Source organism: Dromiciops gliroides, chromosome 6 (assembly GCF_019393635.1).
Source record: "Dromiciops gliroides isolate mDroGli1 chromosome 6, mDroGli1.pri, whole genome shotgun sequence".
Taxonomy (NCBI): Eukaryota; Metazoa; Chordata; class Mammalia; order Microbiotheria; family Microbiotheriidae; genus Dromiciops; species Dromiciops gliroides.
In genome coordinates, this window is record NC_057866.1 from 260789319 (window position 1) to 260806622 (window position 17304).

Consider the following 17304-nt stretch of genomic DNA (forward strand, 5'->3'; position numbering starts at 1 on the left):
TCTCTATGTATGTCTCTGTGTCTGTGTTTGTCTCTGTATGTTTCTGTGTCTGTGCATCTCTGTGTCTGTCTCTCTGTCTCTTTGTATCTGTCTCTCTGTCACTCTTTCTCTTTCTGTCTCTGTCTCTCTGCCTCTGTTTCTCTCTGTATCTCTTTCTCTGTCTCTCTCTGTCTTCTCTCTCTGTCTCTGTCCATCTGTGTCTCTATCTGTCTTTCTGTCTCTCTCTCTCTGTATGTCTCTCTGTCTCTGTCTCTCTCTGTTTCTGTCTTTCTTTCTCTCTGGTTCCCTGAGTAGGAAAAAGGAAAAGGGATATATTCAAAATCAAGGTGAGATAGAAACAAATGAAATGTACATACATTTAGTACGTAAAGGAATCAGAGACATTACTTATCATCTGAGAAATCCTATAGCACAATGTAGTGCTGAGTTCATTGTTTATTTTAAGACTAATGTGGTAATATGATCTCTTTGCTGCAGAGCTTCCTCTCTGAAAAAGTGGAATTTCCAGCACAGGAGCTGGGGCCAAAGTTGCCTAAGGAATGTACAGAAGGACTGAATTGGTATTACACAGTGATTACAGATCAAATTTTTAAAAGAGAGGCGCCATATTTCAGTAAACAGGATTATATGAAGAATATTGACATTCTGTCACATATTTCACTGGTTGTGAATTAGATGGAAAGAACACTGTTACTGCATTGGATTTCAATCTTGCCTGCCAGTGATGCTTAGTACCTGGATTACCTTGGGCAAGAGAAATAACCTATCTAGGCTTCAGTTTGTTGTTGTTCAGTCATGTGCAACTCTCTGGGATCCCATTTGGGGTTTTGTTGGGAAAAATACTGGAGGGGTTTGCCATTTCCTTCTCCAGTTCATTTTACAGATGAGGAAACTGAAGTAAACAGAGTAAAGTGACTTGCCCAGGGTCACAGTAAGTGTCTGACACCAGATTTGAACTCAGGTCTTCCTGACTCCAGATTCTTCATTTCTTCTGTCTGTCTGTCTGTGTGTCTGTCTACTTATCTATCTACCCCTCATCTATCATCTAAGTATCTATCATCTGTCTATCTACCTACCTATCATCTATCTACCAATCAATCAATCAATCTATCTATCTGTCTGTCTGTCTGTCTGTCTGTCTGTAATCTAGCTAGCCCAGCTTCAGTTTACTCATCTGTAAAATAAGGGAGTTTGACTAGCTGGCCTCTAAGATTCCTTCTCATTCTCAATCCATGATTACATGCCCCAATAAATTGAGGCTATATTTCATAATTAACCTGTTCAGCACTTTTGGTTCTTCTCCATTTAGAAATAAATGGTAGAATAACTTAATCCACTGAGTTGTGATTTCTCAAAAATGAATTACATAGGGGCAGCTAGGTGGCAGAGTGGATAAAGCACTGGCCTTGGATTCAGGAGTACCTGAGTTCAAATCTGGCCTCAGACACTTGACACTTACTAGCTGTGTGACCCTGGGCAAGTCACTTAACCCTCACTGCTCTGCAAAAAAAAAAATGCATTACATAGAACATAAACAACACCCCACCCCACCCCACCCCAGGCCCATTCATGTAAATGAGATATCATCTGTCCACCATTACAAGGGTCAGCAGCAGTCCCCACTGGACTGAGGAATTAGCACCATGGAAATGACCTTAGGGACTCGATTTCAGGCAGATGGTGTAGCCAGTCCAGCTTGGAAAACCAGAGAAGCCAGGGTACCTGGGATTCCAGTCCCAGGAGGGGTTTGAATTTGCAACTAGAATGGTACTCTCTAGGAAAAGATCTAGACTGTGAACCTAATCCCCTTCCCCTCCACAGAGACAGGGGTAGTGAAATGGGTGAGAGGAGGAGGATTATGTGTCTCATGTTGTAGGAGTAAGTCTGTATATTTATGATTATACCTTGTAAAGTAAATATTTCTTGTGGGGAAAAAAATCCTTTTTTCCCTTTTTCTTTCTTTCTTCCTTTCTTCCTTTATTTATTTCTTTCCTTCTCTCTCTCTCTCTCTCTCTCTCTCTCTCTCTCTCTCTCTCTCTCTCTCTCTTTCTTTCTTTCTTTCTTTTTGGTGAGGCAATTGGGATTAAGTGACTTGCCCAGGGTCTGTCTCACAGCTAGTAAGTGTCAATCATCTGAGGCCACATTTGAACTCAGGTCCTCCTGACTCCAGGGCCGGTGATCTATCCACTGTACTACCTAGCTGCCCCCAAAACCCATTTTTAAAAGAATGAATTATACAGTATTTACTCCATGCAGCAGGTGGCACGATGGAGAGAGCAATGGGTCTGGAGTCAGAAAGATTCCAGTTCAAATCAAACCTCAGACACTTACTTGCTACATGGCCTTGGGCAAGTCAGTTAATGTATTTGCCTCAGCCAAGTCAACAGGCTCTTTATTAAAGCACCTGTACTGGGAATACAAACAAAGCAAAAACATGGTCTGGTCCCCAAGGAGAAGAAGAAATATGCAAACAGCTATGAAGAAACAAGAAATATATAGGACAAATGGAAGATAATCTCAGAAGGATGGCACTAAGACTAAGGAGAACTGAGAAAAGGGTGGTGCAGTGAACACAGTGCTGGTCTTGAACTCAGGAAGATGCACCTTTCTGAGTTCGAATCTAGCTTCAGACACTTACTAGATGCGTGATCCTAGGCAAATCATTTAATCCTGTTTGCCTGTTTCCTCATTTGCAAAAGGAGCTGGAGAAGGAAATGGCAAACCTTTCTAGTATCTTTGTGAGAAAACTCAAAAGGGGTCATGAAGAGTCATACATGACTAAAAAACTACCTAACTTCCTGACTACAGGCCTGTAACTCTATCCACTGGGCCAAGAGCTGCCTTTATAGATTCACTGAAAAGTAGGCTTGAGACAACTTTTGCAGCAGACAGAGATGCTCTATAACTCATTCTCTTCCAACTAGTCCCAGTTTCTTTCCTTCGGTCTCCATGTTTTGAAAGTTTCCATGGAGTCTGGAGATATATTTTGCATAGTAACATCTAGCAAAAAACATTCTTAAATGTTCATGGATGAATGTCATGTCTGGGCAGATGTGAGTAACTATTGTCTGTAATAATCCTCTTATACCAGTACAGCTTATTTGCTAAATTCTCAAGGATTTTTTTTCTTTGTCTCATTGGTTACCATGACCAAAAAAAAAAAAATGGCTCTCAACCCCATTCTTCTTCAATATGGTGATAAACTGGGAGGAAATGGAGAAAAGGGCTTATAAAAATCACATCATTTTATAAACTTTAATGTGACTATACTCTGATTTATTGTTAAAGTATTGATATTGTGGGATTACATCAATCTCAATATTCAGAGAATAAACTAAATCAGAAAAGGAAAGGAACTTGCACCTAAATGGGAGGATGCTGCATAGATATTCTTTGGAGAGACAAAGAAGGAAGCTGGGAGAATGGGTGTTATCCTACAACCAAAAGCAACAATCGCTAAGATATTTGATCATCACATATTACCGTGTTTCCAATAAGTCCTGGTAAAATTGGAATCCCCCCAAATAATTAAACAGTTTAAAAACTGTGGAGGCATGGATCCAAATTGCTTACCAGAATAGCTGGACCAATTCACAATTCCACTAACAGTGCATTAATATGCCTGTCTTATTTCCTTTGATTTTGTCAACTTTGCCAATCTGACAGATATAAGCTGAATCTGAGAGGTACTTTTCTTTGTAGTTCTCTAATTATTAAAGATGTGGATCATATGATTGTTAATGGTTTGGTGTTCATCCCTACAGAAATGCTTGTTCATATCCTTTACCCATTTATCATTTGGGAAATGGCTGTTATTCCTGTAAATTTGGAGCATGTTTTTGTATCTTATAATAAGATCTTTTGAACTTTGATCAATACAATGACCAATCATAGTTCCAGAGCACTTATTATGAAGGATCCTACTTATGACCTAAAGAGAATTTATGGACTCAATAGGGAGAATGAGACATATTTTTGAACATAGACAATATGGTCTTACTTGAATAAACAATATAAATATATAATATATTTGTGTGTATGCATAGACTCACTCATAAAGAGAGGCATATATCTATCTCTCTATACTTGTTTCAAGAATTTTGTCTTTTTATCCTCAAAAAAAGGAAAGGAATAGATGGGAAGATGAGAAATTTAAAATGTCACATTAAATTATTATTAATTATTTATAATTATTAAAACAAAAATAATTGCAGCTTAATATTGGCTGTTGAGATGTAGAGAAATTCTACAAAGAGCTTGATAAGATCAATTGCTTAATAATTATTTGTTAAGCATCTACTATGTGCCAGGTGTTGTGCTAAGTGCTGGGGATACAAAGACCTCAATGAAATGGTTGATGACCTCAAGGACCATATATTTAATAGGTGAAAGAATGTGTACCTATTACATTTTTGGGGGGGTCAGGGCAATGAGGGTTAAGTGACTTGCCCAGGGTCACGTAGCTAGTAAGTGTCAACTGTCTGAGGTTGGATTTGAACCCTGGTCCTCCTAAATCCAGGGCGTGTGCTTTATGCACTGCGCCACCTAGCTGCCCCCAAAATGTGTACCTATATAAATATAGATATAACATTATTTTTAAATGATCACAAGATAGTTTCAGGAGAGAGGACAATCACAGCTGTGGGAATTAGGAAAAAGGTCTCCGACGGAAGGTGGCACTTGAGCTGAGTTTTGGAGGAAACCAAGGATTTTGAGAGGTAGAGGCAAAGAGGGAGAGCATTTAAGGCATGGGGGAGAGCCAGTTCAAAGGCACAGAGTCAGGAGACAAAATGCCAGGTGTACAGAGTTGCCAGAATGGTTTATTTTTCAATTCCTAGAAGAGAATAATGTTTACAAAGCCTGGAAAAGTAGGAAGAGATCAGACTGTAAGGAGCTATAAATGTCAAGCAGCGAAATTCATATCTGATTCCAGAAGTAATTGGGAACCCATGGATTTCATTGATCAGGAGAAGGATGTGGTCGTACCTAATCATTAAGAAAAATCTCCGTGGCCATTATATAAAGGATGGTTCGGGAGGCAGAGCCAAGATGGCAGAGTAGAAGCAGCAACCTAGCCAAATTCTTCCAATATTCCCCTTCAAACAACTTTTTTAAAAAATGCCTTAAATTTAATTTTGGAGCAGCTGAGCCAACAAAAAGTCAGGGCGAGACATTTTTTCAGACTAAGAAAACTCAGCAAGTTGTCAGGAGAGGTCTATGACACCAGGGTGGAGACCGGCCAAGAGTTCAGCAGCAGCACCAGATGTGGGCCTTGGGGATGGCCTTGAGAGCAGCAGTAGTAGCTTTGGAAGCTCTCAGCCCAGAGATGGTAAGGAGGTCAGACAAATGGTCAGAAGGAGAATACAGGTGAACCTTTGTTGGCACTGGGTGCAGCTGGCACTGATTAGCAACTCTCTTGTCCATACACAGTCCTGAATAGTAGGTCCAGGGTGGAGAGGAGTGCCAGTGCTTGGTCACAAGAGATCAGGGGACCTAGTCACAGTTCCAAGGCAGAGACAAGCGCTAGTGCCTGAAGCCACAGAAGAGTCGGGGCTTTTCTGGGTAAAAACCAGAACACAGACCAGGACAGCAGGAACCAGACCAGTGCCAGTATCACACCATCTTAGTAGCACTTGCAGACACTCAGAATTCAATCTAAAAATAGAAGCACAAAAAAGTGTAAAGCTTGGAACAATGCCTCCCCAACCTCAAGGTAAGCAGAGTCCAACTTTAAAATAAAGATCAAAATCAAGAAATAGCCTAGAAAAAGAAGCAAACAATAAAAATGGGTGAACAAGCAATAATCTTTGGCAACTTTAATGAAGTATTTTTTGAATCTGTGATGTGAGTTCTGTGCATGGGGGCTATTATTTTGAGACTATCCATATGATCCTGGGGAACCAAGTGAAAGGACATTGCTTATGTTTCTCCAGAGACCCCAGAGGATTATTCTGGATTGGATATGGACAATGAGTTTTGTTTTTTGTTTTCTTGTTTATTTTTTTAGTGAGGCAATTGGGGTTAAGTGATTTGCCCAGGGTCACACAGCTAGTACGTGTTAAGTGTCTGAGGCTGGATTTGAACTCAGGTACTCCTGACTCCAGGGCCGATGCTCTATCCACTGCACCACCTAGCTGCCCCTGGACAATGAGTTTTTAAAAATTCACCTCTATTTACTGGGGTGGCAAAATTTTCAAACGGGGATTGCATAATGCTTTACTAAAATGGCATCATACATATGGTAGGTGCTAGGAATCCACTTATGAGATACTACTAAGGAATGAAACATGTGTGGACATTCTTCAACAGTCTGCCACACAGTTTGCAGAAGCCTTTCTCAATTGGCTACAGGGCCAAGGCTATCAGCATCTTCAATATGATCTGAGTCAACACTATTTGAGTTGGAAGCGGGGAGGAATAAAGTGACTCCTTCACTAATGGCTTCCTGTTAGAGAATTGTACTTTAGAAGGAACAGAGTGGTAGGGCCCACCCCATCCTAAGCCCAAGGCTATATGATACCTTAAGAAATGTTCCTGGAAGAGAGAAAAGGGTATAAGAAATTATGAGCAACCAGATTTCAGAAAAACCTGGAAAGACTTAAATGAACTGATGCGGAGTGAAGTGAGCAGAACCAAAAGAATGCCATACACAGTAACAGCAACATTGTGTGATGATCAACTGTGATAGACTTAGCTCTTCTCAGCAATACAATGATCCAAGATAATTCCAAAACACTCATGATGGAAAGTGTTCTCCACACTCCTTCAGAGGAAGAACTGTGGAGTATGAATGCACTTCGAAGCATGCTATTTCACTTTTTTATTGTTTTTTGTTGTTTCTTCTTTGTTTCAGTTTTTCCATTTTGTTCTGAATCTTCTTTCACAGCTTGACTAATGTGGAAATATGTTTAACATGATTGTAATGTATAATGTATATCAAATTGCTTGCTGGCTTCAGGACGGGGGAGGAAAGGGAGGGATAAAAACTGGAACTCAAAATCTTACAAAAATGAATGTTGAAAACTCTCTCTACTTGAAATTGAAAAAAAAATATTATTAAAAAGGAAAAAACGGTTTTCTCTTAAGGACCGTGGAACCATGATCCTTGTTCAACTCTTCATGACCCAAAAGACCCTAGCTCACCAGGCCCTTTTATCCTCCACTGTATCTTGAAGTCTATCCAACTTGATCTTCATTGTTTCCATGACTCTGTTTATCCACATCGTCCTCTGCTTCCCCATCTCCTTTTGCCTTCAGTCTTTCCCAACATCAAGGTCTTTTCCAATGAGTCCCAGGATAGCAAGTGTTAAGGAGTGATAATAATGAATTTGAGACTGGGAAATACCATAGCAGGCTTAAACTGTCTCTTTGGATGATGCCACATTTTATGCCCTTTTTTCACAATAGTATTGTGTTGGGGCAGCTAGGTGGTGCAGTGGATAGAGCACTGGCCCTGGAGTCAGGAGGACCTAATTCAAATCCAGCCTCAGAAACTTGACACTTACTAGCTGTGTGACCCCAGGCAAGGCACTTAACCCCAACTGCCTCACCAATAATAATAATAATAATATTGTGTTGGTGATGTCATATACAAAGAACAGTCTTATACATAGACATCAAAAAACTTGTGCTGCCACTATGCTTGAATCTATTTTATATATTGTTAGGTCATGACAAAGACATGTCCAATTTTTTCTTGGCAAAGATACTAGAGTGGTTTGCCATTTTCTTCTCCCACTCATTTTACATATGAGGAAACTGAGACAAAAAAAGTTAAATGATTTGCCCAGGGTCATATAGCTAGTAAGTGTCTGAGGCCAGATTTGAACTCAGGTCTTTCTGACTCCAGGTCTAACACTATCTACTGCACTACCCAGCTGTTGGTAGACCATCTAAGAGATATTAAAAACAGGGAAATTCAGTTTTTCATTTGGAGGGGTTATATTATATTTTGCAATTCATCTTATATATATAGCCATTTATTTTGATGGCATTGTGTTTTTCAATTGTATATCAGACACGTAATGTAAGGAAATAGAAGGCAGCTTTACTATTGCCCTCAGGTAAAAAAAATAACTACCCTTGGTACTCTGCCTTGTCAACCTCTTATACTCTTCATCTTCTGACACTCTGATTTTTCCTGGATGATTATGCACCCGACAGCATCTGTGCATCTAGCTTCTCAATTTTAGAAGACAAGCAGGGGACAGCTAGGTAGCGCAGTGAATAAAGCACTGGCCTTGGATTCAGGAGGACCTGAGTTCAAATCTGGCCTCAGACACTTGACACTAGCTGTGTGACCCTGGTCAAGTCACTTAACCCTAATTGCCCCACAAAACAAAACAAAACAAAAACAAAAACAAAAGAAGACAAGCAGCTGTTTCCTCCTTGAAGCATCGAGATTCCTCTTCCTTTCGAAGAGACTCAAATTTCTGCATTGGTGCCTTCTTCCTTTCCTTTCCTGTGGGACTTTCTCCAACCTTCTAAACTCCTAACACAAATTAGAACACCCCTCTGCCTCTTCATATTCTTTTTCTTCCTTTTTTCACATCCTTAATGGCAATTTTTAAAGGAGCAATTCTTTTTTTAAGTATAAAAATATTTTATTATTTTCCAGTTCTATGTAAAGATAGTTTTCAACATTTGTTTTCATAAGATTTTTAGTTCCAAATTTTTCTTTCTCCCTCCCTTCCCTCCCCACTCCCCATGAGAGAAAGCAATCTGATATAGGTTATATATATACACAATCACATTAAACATAATTCTGCATTAGTCATGTTGTAAAAGAAGAATCAGAACACAAAGGAAAAATCTCAAAAAAAAGTAGAAACAGTATGGTTCAATCTGCATTCAGAATTCACAGTTCTTTTTTCTGGATGTGGAGAACATTTTCCATCCTGACTTGTTTGGAATCATCTTGGATCATTGCACAGCTGAAAAGAGAGCCAAATCTATCACAGTTGATCATCACACAATGTTGCTGTCACTCACTGTGTACAATGTTCTCCTGGTTCTGCTCACTTCACTCAGCATCAGTGCACTTAAGTGTTTCCAGGTTTTTCTGAAATCTGCCTGCTCATCACTTCTTACAGCACAATAGTATTCCATCATATTCATACACCACAACTTGTTCAGCCATTCCCCAGTTGATGGGCATTCCCTCAATTTCCAATTCTTTGCCCCCACAAAGAGAGCTGCTATAAAAATTTTTGTACATGTGGGTCCTTTTCATTTTTCTATGATCTCTTTGGGATACAGATCTAGCAGGGATATTGCTGGGTCAAAGGGTATGCACAGCCCCATAGCCCTTTGGACATAGTTCCAAATTGCTCTCCAGAATGGTTGGATCAGTTCACAACTCCACCAACAATGCATTAGTGTTCCAATTTTTCCACAGCTTCTCAAAGAGTTATGATTTTTTAAAAAGCAATTCTTTGCCCCTAATAATAGGGAGTTTGGAAATTGATTGCTTGTACCCCTTCACCTCCCCTTCTATAAGAAAGACAAGTCTGCACTTCCGACATGATGCTCAATCATTTTCAGTCATGTCTAACTCTTCATGATTTCCTTTGAAGCTTTCTTGGCAAAGATATTGGAGTGCTTTGCCATTTCCTTCTCCAGCTCATTTTACAGATAAGACAAGCAGTGACTTGCTCAGGATCACACAGCTACTATGTGTCTGAGGCTAGATTTTAACTAAGGTCCTCATGACTCCAGGATAGGCACTCTATTCACTGCACCACATAGCTCTCCTCACTTTGGATATAGCAGTTTGGGGCATGTCAGAAGTACAAACCTGAAATGAAATGCTAGTCTTTGCAAGATCCTTCCTATTCTCCAAACACACAGTAAGGGAGATCCTCAGCCTTTCAGGCTGCTTCTAGTTAATTATTGTTCCAAAGTTAGCATTTTGTTTCTCCTTAGCATCTTGTTAATGCCTTGAGAGTCTCATTAATATTTATTAAGGGTTTGACAGCCACACTCCACTTTTCTATGACTTATGGCACTATGAATATGGCACTGGGCCTAGAATCAGGAGACTTAAGTTCAAATATAGCCTAAGGGACTTTCAATCTATGGGACTCTGGGCACACATTTATTTAACCTCTGTCTGCCTCAGTCTCCTCAACTATAAAATGGGAGTAACTTATAGGCTTGTTGTGAGGACCAAATGCAATAATATTTATAAAGTGCTTAGCACAGTGTCTGGCACATAGTAGGTGCTTAATAAATACTTGTTTCTCCTTTTCGTTTTTCCTTCTTATCACTAAGCTCTTCCTTTTTCATATGATTCTACTTAGTTTAACTCACCTTGCTTCAAATTCTACATTGCCCTCTTTTCATCCTTCTGTTCCTTCCTCTTCATTTCAATTCTTTTTTTTTTTCTGCTCATCATCTTCAAGTCTTTCTCCCCAAATTCTCCTACTTTGGGAAAGATTTTTCCTTTACCTCATTATTTTCCCCCAGCTTAGCAAGTCTTCCCAATCTTCTCTCCAAATTCCATCTCTGTCCTTCTTCACAATTCCCCAGCTTTCCCAATGAGCTTTATAACTTTTTCTCTCTTTTTCCATTTCAGCCTCTCTTCTCCCACCTCTTCTGCCACACAATCTCCCTTTCAGAAGTCAGAAGTGGCAGCTTTAGTTTGTCTACATTTAAATGATATTGTGAAATATTCAGAAAGGTGCCTGCGAGATGAGCACATAGGTAAGTGGGTGCAGCTGGCAGCCTGGAAAAGATATGAATCTAGGTCCAACTTTGCCAACTCCTGAAAGATCAGAAGTGCTTTTAGGACAGAAGATGGAACTTGACGATGGGAACAAATACTGAAAATAGAAAAGGAAAGGAGTTGGCTCTGGTCTTCCAAAGGAAAACCAGAAAACTTTGATGGTGAGGTTATTAAGGACCATACACAAAAAAATATGGGATAAGCTTAAATGCCAGCTAGACATAATGTTGTCAAGTTTCATCTAAGAAGAAAATTGTCCTTAACCAAGAGTTGCTGCATATGTTTTGGCTGCCATTCTACATGTCAAACCAGGTCAGGAAAGCTAGAGACAGGCCAAGAGGGAATCTAGAATGGTACCTGGAATGGGAACAAGCAGTCCTTTGGGGAGTTGTGCCAGACAACTGCTTATCTACACACAAGATTATAAACATGTTGACCCTGTGTGTTTTCTACTTTGTTCATTTAATTTCCCCTTAAATAACTTGGCAATACAGATCTGGAATCCTGAGGAAGGAGAGAAAGAGAAAAAAAAAGAATCCCAAGCTTGGAGTGTGAAGAACTGGGTTCTAGGTGCACCTGATTCTCCAAGAATTGGGCAAAACAACCTTCTGATTCCCCATTTTTCTTCTGTGTAAAGGGGGGCATCTAAATTATTATCTATTATTATCTATTAAATATTATCTATATTATCTAAATAAGGTAGTCTTTTTAAATTTATTTATTTTATTTTTAATTTCTGGAATGAGGATTAAAATCCTTCTGTTGTTAAGTTCCTTGATTCTAGGGACAATATGGTGTAGTAGAATGAGCACTGGTCAGTAGAACTGAGTTCTAGTGAAACTCTAGTCCTTACTAGCTGTTTGACAGTGAGTAAATCACTCTAACTCTTCTGTGCCTTGGTTTTCACATCTGTATAATGGGAAACTATGATTATTTGCACCACCACCCCTCACAAGGTTATTGAGTAAAACACTTTGTCATACCCTTTAATGCCCCATAGAAATGTGACATAGGATGAGAGGGAGGGAATGTGGAGCTCAACTGGGAATGTGACTCCCATTTCTTTCTGACAAGGTGGCTCAGTGGGTAGATTCCAGGCCCTGGAATCAGAAGGACATGAGTTCAAATCTCACCTCAGATACATACTAGCTATGTGACATTGGACAAGTCACTTAACCCTGATTGTCTCAAACATCCAGGGCTATCTCCAGTCATACTGATGTCCAGATGGCTATGGAAGAGATAGTGAGGTTAGTGACTTTTCCCATCCCTCCCTCACTTAAATCCCATTCACTGGAATGACATCACCCCAATGTGATGGTCCTCTTCCAGAACGAAGGACAAACAATACACTGGCTATGAGATAATTTGACTTCCCCATTGACCGTTTGTAATTCTTAATTCAGTCCAAGATTCTCACAGTTTCTTATAACTGAGCAAAACAAGAAAGCACTTACAGTCATGGCAATAAGGCCCAACCCCGTCCTGAGGCATTGACGTAAGCATGGGGAATGTGGGGCCTCAGGTTGCCAGGAGTATCAAGGAAAAGGATAAGACATAGAAGAAATTTGGCCAGCCAGCCGAGGCACTGTCAGCCTTAGCTGTGCATAACTTGACTCCTGGGATTCGCCTAGTCCAAAGCAGAAGCTTTCAGAAGGGAAGTGGTTTCCTCATTCCACTCCCGCCCCACCAAGCTCATTTCTGATTTCAGAAAGTTTGATCCCTTTTATTGCATTTCCAGATTACTGATATTCTCAAGCACGGTGACTCAAATCAACACAGCAGTCAAATATCTCCCTTTGTTCATAGCTTATTCATCAACATCTGGAGCAGCCAGGGAGACAGAGATATGGAGGATGTTGGGGCAGCAGATGATGAAGGTGGTTTGGGGGCCATTTTCTAGTGTAGTGATACTTTGAATTACTGTTCCAGAGTAAGACCAGAAATGCAGAAGACCAGGGCTGGAGTCAAGAAGACCCAAGTTCAAATCCAACCTCAGACACTTGCTGACTGTGTGTCTCTGGGTAAGTCACTTTGCCTCGGTTCCACTCAGTTTTCTCATCTGTATAATGGAGATAATAGTAGCACCTACCTCACAGAATTGTTGTGAGGACCAAATGAGATAATAATTGTAAAGGGCTTAGCACAGCTCCTGGAGCATAGTAAGCAGTTGTTGGTTTTTTTTGTGAGTTTTTTTTGTGGTTGTTCAGTCATATCTGACTCTTCATGATCCCATTTGGGGTTTTCTTGGCAGAGATACTGGAGCGGTTTGCCATTTTCTTCTGCAGCTCATTTCACAGATGAGGAAACTGAGGCAAACAGAGTTAAGTGACTTGCCCAGGGTCACACAATTAGTGTGTGAGGCCAGATTGAACTCAGGAAGATGAGTGCTCCTGACTCCAGACCCAGTGCTCTATCCACTTTACCACCTAGCTGCCTAAGCAGTGTTAGCTATAATAATAATAATTATTATTATTATAATAAAAATAACAATTACTGTGTTAATAATTATCACATAATAATGGTCATTGTTGATATTAATTATCCAAATTACTTTTTTAAATGACAGAATTTAAGTCAAGAGGGACTACAGTGGCTTTCTAGTAGGATCTATACACAAAAGAAATCTATACTGTAACATGACCAACAAGTGACATACACACTTTGCTCAAAGAAATCCAAAGCAGCAGAAACCATCGCCTCTCAACCCGGCTTCTGTGATGGGATTGAAGCATTTCCCAACATCAAGCACAAATTGGGCCCCACTCATATTGTGACAGGGTCCGAAGATCTAGAGGAAAATCCTTGTTCCTAGGGTTGCATGCCTTGAAGAGATTTGTGGGAGGATGCAGACAAAATATGCATGAAACAAAAAGGCATAGATCGCTATGATTTGTTTCTGTTATCATTGGTCCTTTGTTATGAAAGGGGACTATGACATTGGGGTGATGTCATGGCTTGCAGTGAATTGGATTTAAGTAAGGCATGTCTAAGAAAGGTCACCAACCTCACTCTCTCCTCTAGAGTCATCTGAGTCCAGTGGCAAGATATACATCAGGTTGACTGGAGATGGCCCTGGATGTTTAAGGCAATTGGGTTTAAGTGACTTGTCCAGCTAGTAAGTGTCTGAGGTGAGATTAGAACTCAGGTCCTCCCAACTTCAGGGCCAGTGCTCTATTCATTGTGCAACCTAGCTGATTATAAATACCCAAATTGACTATAAAGGACATATGAAGAAAGATACTATCTGCAGCTAGAGAAAGAACTGATAAATATAAGTATGCATGGAATAATTTTACATATATATATATACATATATATATGTACACACATACACAACTCTTTGTGTCTAATAGTAGCCATCTCTAGGAGGGAAGAAAAACATTTAAATGATAATTTTCTTGTATATTTGAAAGGAATAACAAGTTGTGCATAGTATGTAAAATCATCTTTTTGTGTACTGTTATTGAAATGCTTGTTTTATTCCATAAATTAAAATCAGAATGATTTTTATAAACTGGACAGTATCCAGAGGAGAGCAGCCAAATTGGGTAAGGGCCTTAAATTCATGACAGATGTGCATCTGTTGAAATAACTGGGCATGTTCAGCCTAGAGAAAAGAAGACTCTGGGAGCAAGGGAACATGATGGCTATCTTTGAGTATCTGAAGGGCTTCCAAGTGGAGGAGTGTTTAGATTTTTTCTCATTGGTTCCAGAGGAATCATAGTTTCAGGAACTATGGATGTCAGTTGCAGAGTCCAATAAGTTATAAATACCCTTGGTGGTTGTTTGTTCTTCATTCTCAAAGAGTATCATGACATCAGAACTGTCACTGACTATTCATGTCTCCCCTATCTTACACTTGTGAAGCTGATATTTTTTTAAGTAATGTAAGACTTTATATTTCTCCCAAATGAATTTCAACCCCATGTTTTAGGTTGTTAGTAAGAATTTCAACTCTGCCATGCAGGGTGTTAACTATCCTTCCCATATTTATCTAAAGTATCTTGAAAACCTTAACATGTAATATAAATGTTAGCTATTATTATTATTGCCTGTAAATTTGTTGAGCATACTCTCTCTCCCTTTATCCTAATCATTCATAAAAATGTTAAAAATTCCAGGACCAAACATAGATTTTTGGAGTACTCCACTGGAGACCTCCTACCACATTAATATTAAGCCATTAACAGCTACTTTTTGAGTCTAGACATCCAACAACTGGAGAATCCACATATCTCCATCTTCTCCATGAGAACAACATTTGCTAAAATTGAGGTAAACAATATACATAGCTTTCCTTTCATGTACTAGTCCAGTAGTCCTCTCAAAAAAGAAAATAAGGTTAGTTGGGCATGACTTATTCTTGGGGCATTTAGGTGGTGCATGCTGAGCCTGGAGTCAGAAAGATTCATCTTCCGGAGTTCAGATCTGGCCTCAGACACTTCCTAGGTCTGTAACCTTGGGCAAGTCACTTAACTCTGTTTGTCTTAGTTTTCTTATCTATAAAAATGAACTGGAGAAAGAAATGTCAAACCACTCCAATATGTTTGCCAAGAAAACCCCAAATGGGGTCACAAAGAGTCAGACATGACTGAAAAATAACAACTGAAACCTGAACTATACTTAGAAAAACTTGTTATTTCCCTTCCTTGTTGAGTACAATGCAAATATAGTCTGAATTATTGGTATGCTATGCTTATCTATAGCAATATTTATTTTTAAACCTAGACAAGCCTCTCAAACTTTAAGATGAAGAGAAGATATTGATCTCCAGTGGCACAGCATATTCCTCACTCAGGAACTCCCTTTGTCAAAGAAATCACAAGTCAGTTCAAAGCTCCAAATACAAAATGTTTAGGATGGCTATTTTCTATCATTTCAATGGTAAATTGAATGGTGACTGTACCAACTTTGTTCCTGCCTAGAGGTTACTTTTTTTTGAGGTTACCCTTTTTCTAAGCTTTCTCTAAACTTAGTTTCATCATCTATAAAATAAGGGGACTTGACTAAATGAACTTGAAGGTCCTAATTCCTAGTATAATGGAAGGAAGGAGAGTGATGGAATTGCTCATGTGGTAAATTGGGAATCTATTTCTAGACAGGCAAGATGGTAGTTAATGGGAGGTCTCTGTTCTCTGGCTTGGAACATGTATAGATGTCTTGTAACTGGTTCCAGTCTGCTAAATACAAGATGAAAATTTGGAATATTGTTTGGCTGCATACTAAGTGACTTCAATACTTTCAAAAACCCAGGACCTTATGTTAAGTCAGTGGTTTGCATGACAGAGATAATGATGTAAGGGGAGAGGCTTCAGGCTTTCTCCATCCTAGATGACCATGCAGCCTATGAATATAGAACTCTATTCTTGGCCTCTTTGCATTTTGTTCTATTTGGTTCTAGGCAAAAGAGATTGAAGATGTCTATGCTCTTGTGAGCTTGCAAAGCTATGGAGAGGGGGGTAGCTAGGTGGTGCAGTGGATAGAGCACCAGCCCTGGAGTCAGGAGTACCTGAGTTCAAATCTGGCCTCAGACACTTAACACTTACTAGCTGTGTGACCCTGGGCAAGTCACTTAACCCCAATTGCCTCACTAACAAAATAAAATATTAAAAGAACAAATAAAAAACAAACAAAGCTATGGAGAACAAGCCACCAGAATTCAGGACTTGGAGTCCATGATAGAATTTGCCAGAAGCCAGACAAGGAAGAGCAAAGTACTGAGGCATTTCCTTGAACTAGCTTAGCAGTAGTGGAAATGTAAGACTCATTCATTTATCAGTCGTGCCTCAAACAGAAATTAAATTGGTGGCATGAATACTATGAAGAAACTTCCTTATGTTTGAACCCACCTTCCATAAGGACTGAGGTGGTATAGAGGAGAGTGGGTCCATAGGTGTTAGAGGGAAACATTTGTACTTCTTCATTTTACAGATGAGGAAACTGAGGCAGATAGAAGTGAAATGATTATACCAAAGTCACACAGCTAGTAATTGTTTGAGGATGTATTTGAACTCAGATCTTCCTGACTCACGACCCAGTGCTCTATCTGCTAGTGCCACCTAGATGTTTCCAGATGTAGATAATACATAATTGGTTTCAGAATGAGGCCAGAGTGTTGCTACATTAGAAAATCACCCAGTCACCACCTTCATTATCTCTTGCTGCAGCATCTTTCCTGTCTGTCCTCCCTCTGCTCTCACATAACTGACCTCTTTGTTCATGCCGCCTCCCCTACTCAGCCTAACTTTCCTGCTTCTGTTGGAGGGAACACTACTTTCATCTTATGCATTCTTCTCCTTCACCCCACCATAGCTAATCAGTTATCAGATTTTGTCAATTCTATCTCCAGGACATCTCTTTAATCTGTCCCATCTGCCTACTGCTGTCATTGAGACCCTGCACCGTGGCAAGAGGTTTCTTGTTGGGTCTCCCTCTCAGTCTCCTGCTCTCTAATCCACACTTTCCCTTCCTACCTAAATGAGGTTGTTTAAGCCACTAGTCTGACTTTGTCCTGCTTAAAGACTTTCAATGGCTACTACTGTCTCAGGGACGGGGTAATTAATGTTTATTTTTTG